The following is an 8,725-nucleotide window of genomic DNA, read 5'->3' as shown; positions in this document are numbered from 1 at the left end:
AAATGTGTGTGTACTTGACTATATTTATAGTTGGGATATCGCTTTTCAAAAGTAAAAGTTCAGAAATAGCTGGAGGACGTTTTGCATTTGGAGGACGTTGCATTTCCATTTTAACGCATATAAAGACAACATGAAAACCTAAGAGAAGATTGGTTTAAGTTAAGGTTTAACTTAATAAAATCAAAGGCATATTTATGACAGTGGTGGAGAACAATGGACATGCATGTATCTTATTCATAAAGACAACATTGAAGCAACTCAGAGAATATTACTTTACTTTGAGGTTTACTTTAATGAAATCACAGACATATTTATGATAGTGTTGGAGCACAAAACTTTGTACAACAAAATATACAGCAATGTATGTTCAGTATTATAAACTGGGTGGTTTTCTGAGTCCTGAATTCTGATTGGCTGAAAGCACATGTAGTTTTACTGCTCTAATTACACTGGTAACCAGTTTATAACAGCAATAAGGCACCTCTGGGGTTTGTGATATATGGACAATATACCACGGCTAAGGCTGTGTCCAGGCACTCTGCGTTGTATCTTGCATAAGAACAACCCTTAACCGTGGTATATTGGCCATATACCACACCTCCTCTGGCCTTACTGATTAAATGTAAAATAATGGACAGTGAAATAGATACAAATCAAACGAGAGTCCAAACCACTTCCACCAATGGAAATAGTGTCCTGTAGTGAAGCATAAAACATTCTACTGCAATGGTTTTACAAGTTGGATTGCACAACCCAGAATGAAGGATTTGAAAGGATGAAGTGTCTGGTTTTATGTGTTCATTTCGCTTACTTATAATGACGTATTTTGATAGAACCTCCTTTGATAGTTTAAGCAATAACCAAATGAATTAATCAGGAATAATGTATAATGTAAATCATGCAAATATAACTTGTCTGTGTAAGCAGTATATAAGAGAACTAACGGGACTGCCCCGGTGAGCTCCCGACCAACGTGTACTATGGTGCATTAAGTTTGTTGGAACTTCTCCAGTTAACTGACAATAAATAATGATTCGTTTAAGTTTGACTTTGAGTCCCTGGTGGTAATTTCCAAGACAATTTGGCATCAAGAACCGGATGATTGATTCTGCCTGCGGAGCTTTCCAGTGAGGGTCTGCGAGGAAAACTGCTGGCACATTTCATGAAGCATGAAGGAAATTTCCATCAGACCAAAAGACAACGAGGACCCGCCCAGACCCTTACTGTGAGCTGCCCAAAAGGAGACACATCATCCGCGAACAATTGAGAGACAGAGCTCCTGACCGACGTGTACTATGGTGCATTAAGTTTGTTGAAACCTCTCCAGTTAACTGAAAATAAATCATTATTCATTTAAGTTTGACTTTGAATCCCTGGTGGTAATTTCCATGACAATAGATTTGCAACTCCTATTTATTTCTGTGTGTACGTGTGTATAGAGTCACTACCCTTCTCCACCATCCATCTCTTCTTTTCAGTCTCATAAAAGGCAGACTGTTGGAGCTCCCTCCAATGCCCTGTACAATGTACAGGGGAAACACTAGGCAGTAGATATTTTTCTACCACTCAAGAAAAGCTGATATGGCTATGGGCTGTTGGAGATTTGTTTCAGCGGCTGCTGGCAGAACCTGTACAGACGGCCGGAGGGATGCTCATCTCTTTCCTCTGTTCGCTCCTTCCTCACTGCCCCCTCTGCTTCGAGGCCTCCAGTTCCCATTGAAAGGAGGCAGCGGAAGCTAAATCCTCAAATGTAAACGTTGAGTAGGTGAGGCCTTCTGCTGGGTAAGTGCAGGTGGCAGGGGACATGACTGAGGACATGACTGGGACACTGACTGTTTCACTCTCTACAGTAACATAATGCCACAGCTGTGTGTCTCTAGGAGCTTCTCTGGGGTGGTGTGAAGAGCAGAGCAGATTCACCCGCTTCAGGATATCTTCTTCCCCGTGGTGATTGGCCAGTAGCCCATCACTGGCAGCTCTAATGGGCTCTGTCCATCGGTCGTGGTACAAGATGAAGACGCGACCTCATCTCTTGATGGGCCCAGTGGAGAAGCTGTCAAGGGCAGTGGTGGTGTGGCTGGCAGAGGTGTGCTCTAAAAGAGGCACAATATTATTTTAATGACAAAGCTTTTACTATACACTAACCTGAATCAAATCAAATGTTCAAATATAATATAATTAGTCACATGCGCCGAATACAACAGACCTTACAGTGAAATGCTTACTTATGAGCCCCTAACCGACAGTGCAAACTTCAAGTGTGTGTGTGTGTGTGTGTGTGTGTGTGTGTGTGTGTGTGTGTGTGTGTGTGTGTGTGTGTGTGTGTGTGTGTGTGTGTGTGTGTGTGTGTGTGTGTGTGTGTGTGTGTGTGTGTGTGTGTGTGTGATATCATTTCAATTACCTGTATCCAGCAGGTACTCTTCAGAGCAATCCTCTTTTGTTGTGGCGGTAGCTGTTGCCAAAGGGGAGCAGAACAAGACAGCCGGTTGGGAAGACCACTGTTAGAGCTGGGCCTGGACTGCTGCGGCCAGAACGGTCTCAGTAGAGAGGAGAGACAGAAGGACATGCATGTCATTCCTCTCCTAAAATAGAGGCCCAATTACCTTAAATGAGAATGATCATGAAGCTAAACTATGTGAGTGAGCGTGTGATTGAGAGGCGGAGCGATCATGTTGCTGTGCTGTTTCTTTTTTGTTCCATTCAGTCACTAAAAGTACAAGACGAGCTTTTCCTGACTGCTTAGAGTATTCGCCCTGACAACCCCTGGTGTGTGTGTTCATACGATACAGAAGTTTAGCAACCCGACTGAGTCCTTGTAGTAGGATATTCAGTGATTAGCTTTGGCATCAAGTACTATCAACAGTGTACAGTAAGTAGGATAGCAAACATTCCGATTTTAACTGACATAGGCTTAAACATGTGAAGTTTCACAACCTTTAGGGCTTAGTCATCACTCAAGTTTAATAACAGATGTAGGCCACATTGGAAGTGTGTACGCACCTCTCAACCTTTGTAATATGCATTCATTGACACAACCGTTGTTGACTAATGCATTCCATATCTGTTGTTCCACCTGAGTGTAGACTAATAAGCCTGTTCATGTTCCAATTCAAAAACATTGACCCTTAGTGGTCTGTATATTGACTTTGATCTCAGGCCCTTCTCATGAACAATTATTCTTGTTTTTTATGAACAAGTCTTACCAATTAATATATTCTTTCTACAGCTTATCAGCGTACACCCAATATGTTCCCCCTGTTGATGATGCTATTATGCATTATGGTTGAACCAAAAGATTTCATGTAACACATGTTTTATTACAATTGTGTATGGTGATGTTAATATTATGTACAATATTTAACTATGTTGCCATATGATAATAATAGCCTGATATATTCAACATGCTGTAAACTATTGTCTTTTAACTGTTTCACTCAATTCATTCTTATTAACCTAATAATTATGTCACACCGCTCACTATTGTCATTGGTTGCACTAATTGCACTGTTTGTCTACATAACCTGGTTCAATCATTCATGACATTACCCTGAAGAAGGCACAGTGATGCCGAAACATTGGTGTTTTACCCAATAAATGACTGGGAGTTTATATATATATATTATAGCTTACAGTTTATTCACCGTTAGTCCCCACCTCGACAGAAAAGTATTTTATCTGTGTGTGCGCCAGCTCATGCTTTTTACGTTCCAATTCATGTCAGTCACTCTAAATCTAAATCTGAACTTGAGTGGAATTACATTTTACTCAATATGAAGTCATACCTTAAGCAAACACTTTTCTCTGGTCCTTCCTGCTAGGGTCAGTCGGCTTCACATTCGAGAATGAAGGACCTATGGTAAAGGAATATTAACATTAAGTATCCATAACTTATAACAATAACCATACAGTAAATTAAGTGGCCACATTAATGAATTAAATAAAATTTGAATGAGATATTTACCACCATTGTCTATCCGGCACCCACTGCAATGGTGGCAGCTTTTGGTTTACTGTGTGTTTATTAAAAGCAACACCGTTAGCAATAACAGATATGGAAATCATTCTCAATCTGTAAATGAATGAGACCAGGTGTCTCATCTGACTGAAAATTGCAGAGACTATCATTATCTATTTTCTTTTGAAAATCTTCCACTGAACCTTGCACCACACACTTCTATCTAGTGAGAATGCACAGAACATTGTAGCTTTAATTACCTGGTTGTCCCATTGAGGTCAACATCACTTGTTCATGGGAGACCTGCTGTTTATTTTATTCAACCTTTATTTAACTAGGCAAGTCAGTTAATAACTAATTATTATTTACAATGACGGCCTACACCGGTCAAACCCGGACGACTCTGGCCCAATTCTGCGCTGCCCTATGGGACTCCCAATCACGGCTGGTTGTGATACAGCTGGATTCGAACCAGGGTGTCTGTAGTGAGGCGTCTAGCACTGAGATGCAGTGCCTTAGACCACTGCGCCACTCGGGAGCACCAAAGGCTGGAGTATTTTCACTATTTAAAGCAGGTAGATAGCTACAAAAAAAGTGACACCACCACAGCTGCATGTATGTGTGATCTCTCCATATGTTCATTTGTCAATTTCTAAGCCCAACTAGCAAGACAGAACAGTGTTCAGGCTATATTGTTGTCATTCAGTAAAGGTGTAACGTTAGCTAGCTACTGCAATGTTACTGTACTTGCCTACTGTAACCTACAGCCTACAACCAAGCTAGATAGCTAGCTACAAAGAAACAATCCATTTCATCAAGTATTTTCAGCTAAATATATGTAGCTAGTGCGATTGCATACCAAACAACTTTAGATGTGATTAGAAAGTTCTTAAAGTAAAAGTGACATACCTGTCTTTTTTGGCGAGTGCTGCTCTGCTGGCGAACTGGATCTAGAGGCATCTTAAATTAACTCGCTTGCTAGCTTTGCAGCTAGCTATCTTGGAAAAATATAAAATAAAATAATTGCAGTTGTGTTGTAAATAGTAATTTCCAGATGGAGAAATGCCAGATCTGTCTGTAATAACTAACGTTAAATAACTGAGATCTGTGTCTACAGTGGTTGTCCGCTCCTTGCTCGAGGCTTACCCGTGCACATAGAAGTCTGTTTAGCTAAACTTTCTGCTAAACTTTGGCATATGACACGGAATACAGAGTGGAATGTTAGCTAAACAGACTGGTACCCAGACTAACTGTAGCCTGTATCCCAACGCTGCCACCAATATGATATCATATCATATATCTAGGACACAGTTATGAAAATGCATGATATTTTATAGAAATTATTTTATTGAATGAGTTACACAGTATGGGGACTGGGAGGTGAGGGGAATCGTTTTGGTCTGTTTACTCATCATAAACTAGGGACTACAACCAGAGAACTCTCCAGCCAAATTGGTCTCCAAAACTCTGTCTTATTCCACAATGAGTCCTGCTTATACTGTATTTATGAATGAGCATTTGGGAAGAATAATAACAAAACACATAAAATATGGTTGAGTATTGACATAATATGAGAAGAGGATGCAATCATGTATAGGTGATATGGAAATACATCTCTGAATCTGACTCTCATTGACCAAGACCAAAGGGCAGGATGAGTCATGTTAGCCAATGAGAGCCTTCTACTTTCAAAAGGCTTTGATTGGGTCAAAACTAATTATATGAAAGATTGTTGGTTACAAGTAGCTTGTAAGGTCTGGTAGCTTAATTTCTTCCATCTAATTAATTTGATACTTGACTGATTCAGGGCTGGGAGAGGAGAGTCTTGGTTCTAGGGTTCTAGAGTTCAAGAGTTCACCATCAAAAGAAAGAGGGGAGCAGCAGGGAAGGGTTCATGTTCTAGATTTGGGACACCTGCCAGTTGGCAATATAAATTATAAAAAGTTGTTTGAAAGTACTGTAGATTTAAAACACACGGGAATCTTGAAATGCATAGTCATACATGCATCCCTCTCTGTCTTTGACCAAAATGGCAAATCTAGTATATCTAAATCTATCTAGCTAATTGTCACAGGAAGACTATTGCATTAGGCCTATCTAGGGGGCAACAGGAAGCCTAGTGATTAAGAGTGTTAGATCAGTAACTGAAAGGTCAATGATGTTGATGAAGTCAGCCCGCACCTCTCTGATTCAGAGGGGTTGGGTCAAATGCGGAAGACACATTTTGGTTGAATGCATTCAGTTGGGCAACTGACTAGGTATTCCCTTTCCCTCTATGTTCTGTATGTACAGGAAGAGTAAGGCTATTCAGTTGGCATGGTCAAGTATATCAGTGTAATAATAAGAATACACATGTGCCTTTCTTTGGGTTCTAGCATATGATTAATAATCTTCAACATGCAAAATAATGTGAAAGACGTATTCGGAAACATACACAGAACTATTGCTGCACACTAAGTAGATTGAGTGGCCGAGTGAACAGATAAGTGTTTGACGACTCTCTTCCTCTTTTTAAGGATTCTTCTGCACAAAAACTACACGCCATGAATTTCCTCCGTCAACAAGAGCAAGTGTGTGTGAGTGTGTGTGGAAACTCCTTCGGCTTGTGATAAAACACACAAACACTCTGCATAGACATGGCAAGCTTACCCCCCCCCCCCCCCATACTAAGAGTGTGTGTGTGTGTATGTGTGTGAATATGTGCCAGTGTGGACTCCAATGACATGTGCATTCGGAAAGTATCCACAATTTGTTAGGTTACAGCCTTATTATAAAATGCATTAAATTGTTTTTCTTCCTCATCAATCTACACACAATACCCCATAATGACAAAGCAAAAACAGGTTTTTAGAAATTGTTGCTAATTTATTAAAAATATAAAACAGAAATATCACATTTACATAAGTATTCAGAACCTATACTCAGTACTTTGTTGAGGCACTTTTGGCAGCAATTGCAACCTCGAGTCTTCTTGGGTATGACCCTACAATCTTGGCACACCTGTATTTGGGGAGTTTCTCCCATTCTTCTCTGCAGATCCTCTCAAGCTCTGTAAGGTTGGATGGGGAGCGTTGCTGCACAGCTATTTTCAGCTCTCTCCAGAGATGTTAGATTGGGTTCAAGTCCGGGCTCAAGGACATTCAGAGACTTGTCCCGAAGCCACTCCTGCGTTGTCTTGGCTGTGAGCTTAGGGTCGTTGTCCTGTTGGAAGGTGAACCTTCCCCCCTGTCTGAGGTCCTGAGCGCTCTGGAGCAGGTTTTCATCAAGGATCGCTCTGTACTTTGCTCTGTTCATCTTTGCCTCGATCCTGACTAGTCTCCCAGTCCCTGCCGCTGAAGAAAAAAAAAACAGCATGATGCTGCCATCACCATGCTTCACCGTAGGGATGGTGCCAGGTTTCCTCCAGACGTGACGATTGGCATTCAGGCCAAAGATAATCTTGTTTCTCATGGTCTGAGAGTCTTTAGGTGCATTTTGGCAAACTTTTACTGAGGAGTGGCTTCCGTCTGGCCACTCTACCATAAAGAACTGATTGGTGGAGTGCTGCAGAGATAGTTTCTCAGTTTGGCCTGGCAGCCAGCTCTAGGAAGAGTCTTGGTGGTTCCAAACTTCTTCCATTTAAGAATGATGGAGGCCACTGTGTTCTTGGGGACCTTCAATGCTGCAGACATTTTTTGGTACCCTTCCCCAGATCTGTGCCTCGACACAATACTTATGTAAATAAGGTTTTCCAATTTTTTATTTTTAATACATTTGCAAAAAAATTGGAAAACCTGTTTTCGCTTGTCATTATGGGTTATTGTGTGTAGATTGATGAGGATTTTTTTTGTTATCCATTTTAGAATAAGGCTGTAAGGTAACAAAATATGTAAAAACTCAAGGGGTCTGAATAGTTTCCGAATGCACTGTACATACACACACACTTTCAGTGATGCTGCCACAGCTTTATTTCACCGTTCTGTTTTTCATAGTGAACCACAAGGCACTGAAGGTGTTGGCCTATAGCGGCAGGACTGATGTATGCTTAATGTAACATGTACTGCTAACTGTAGCATGTAATGCTAAATGTAACATATAATGCTAAATGTAACATAACATGCTAACTGTAGCATGTAATGCTAAATGTAACATATAATGCTAAATGTAACATAAAATGCTAAATGTAACATGTAATGCTAAATGTAACATGTAATGCTAAATGTAACATATAATGCTAAATGTAACATATAATGCTTAATGTAACATGTAATGTTAAATGTAACATGTAATGCTAAATGTAACATGTAATGCTAAATGTAACATATAATGCTAAATGTAACATATAATGCTTAATGTAACATGTAATGTTAAATGTAACATGTAATGCTAAATGTAACATGTAATGTTAAATGTAACATGTAATGCTAAATGTAACATGTAATGTTAAATGTAACATATAATGCTTAATGTAACATGTAATGTTAAATGTAACATGTAATGCTAAATGTAACATATAATGCTTAATGTAACATGTAATGTTAAATGTAACATGTAATGCTAAATGTAACATATAATGCTTAATGTAACATGTAATGTTAAATGTAACATGTAATGCTAAATGTAACATGTAATGCTAAATGTAACATATAATGCTTAATGTAACATGTAATGTTAAATGTAACATGTAATGCTAAATGTAACATGTAATGTTAAATGTAACATGTAATGCTAAATGTAACATGTAATGTTAAATGTAACATGTAATGTTAAATGTAACATGTAATGCTAAAT

The 8,725-nt window shown here is 39.4% G+C and overlaps 1 long non-coding RNA gene across 3 annotated transcripts; it reads right to left on the bottom strand.

Moving 5' to 3' along the window:
- Window positions 1-268: 268 nt before the first annotated feature.
- LOC139546425 (uncharacterized) lies at window positions 269-8,344 on the bottom strand. Of its 3 annotated transcripts, XR_011669222.1 has the most exons (5): window positions 4,865-8,344; window positions 3,962-4,010; window positions 3,783-3,851; window positions 2,402-2,582; window positions 269-2,093 (listed from the first exon to the last, which is right to left on the bottom strand). It is a non-coding gene; the product is annotated as an uncharacterized lncRNA (long non-coding RNA). The 3 variants fall into 3 exon arrangements; XR_011669221.1 differs by having other exon boundaries at window positions 2,402-3,851; XR_011669223.1 differs by having other exon boundaries at window positions 2,402-3,851; window positions 3,965-4,010.
- Between the last annotated feature and the right edge of the window lie 381 nt (window positions 8,345-8,725).

This window comes from Salvelinus alpinus, chromosome 20, assembly GCF_045679555.1.
Source record: "Salvelinus alpinus chromosome 20, SLU_Salpinus.1, whole genome shotgun sequence".
NCBI lineage: Eukaryota > Metazoa > Chordata > Actinopteri > Salmoniformes > Salmonidae > Salvelinus > Salvelinus alpinus.
This window is presented reverse-complemented; position numbering and strand designations above follow the sequence as displayed.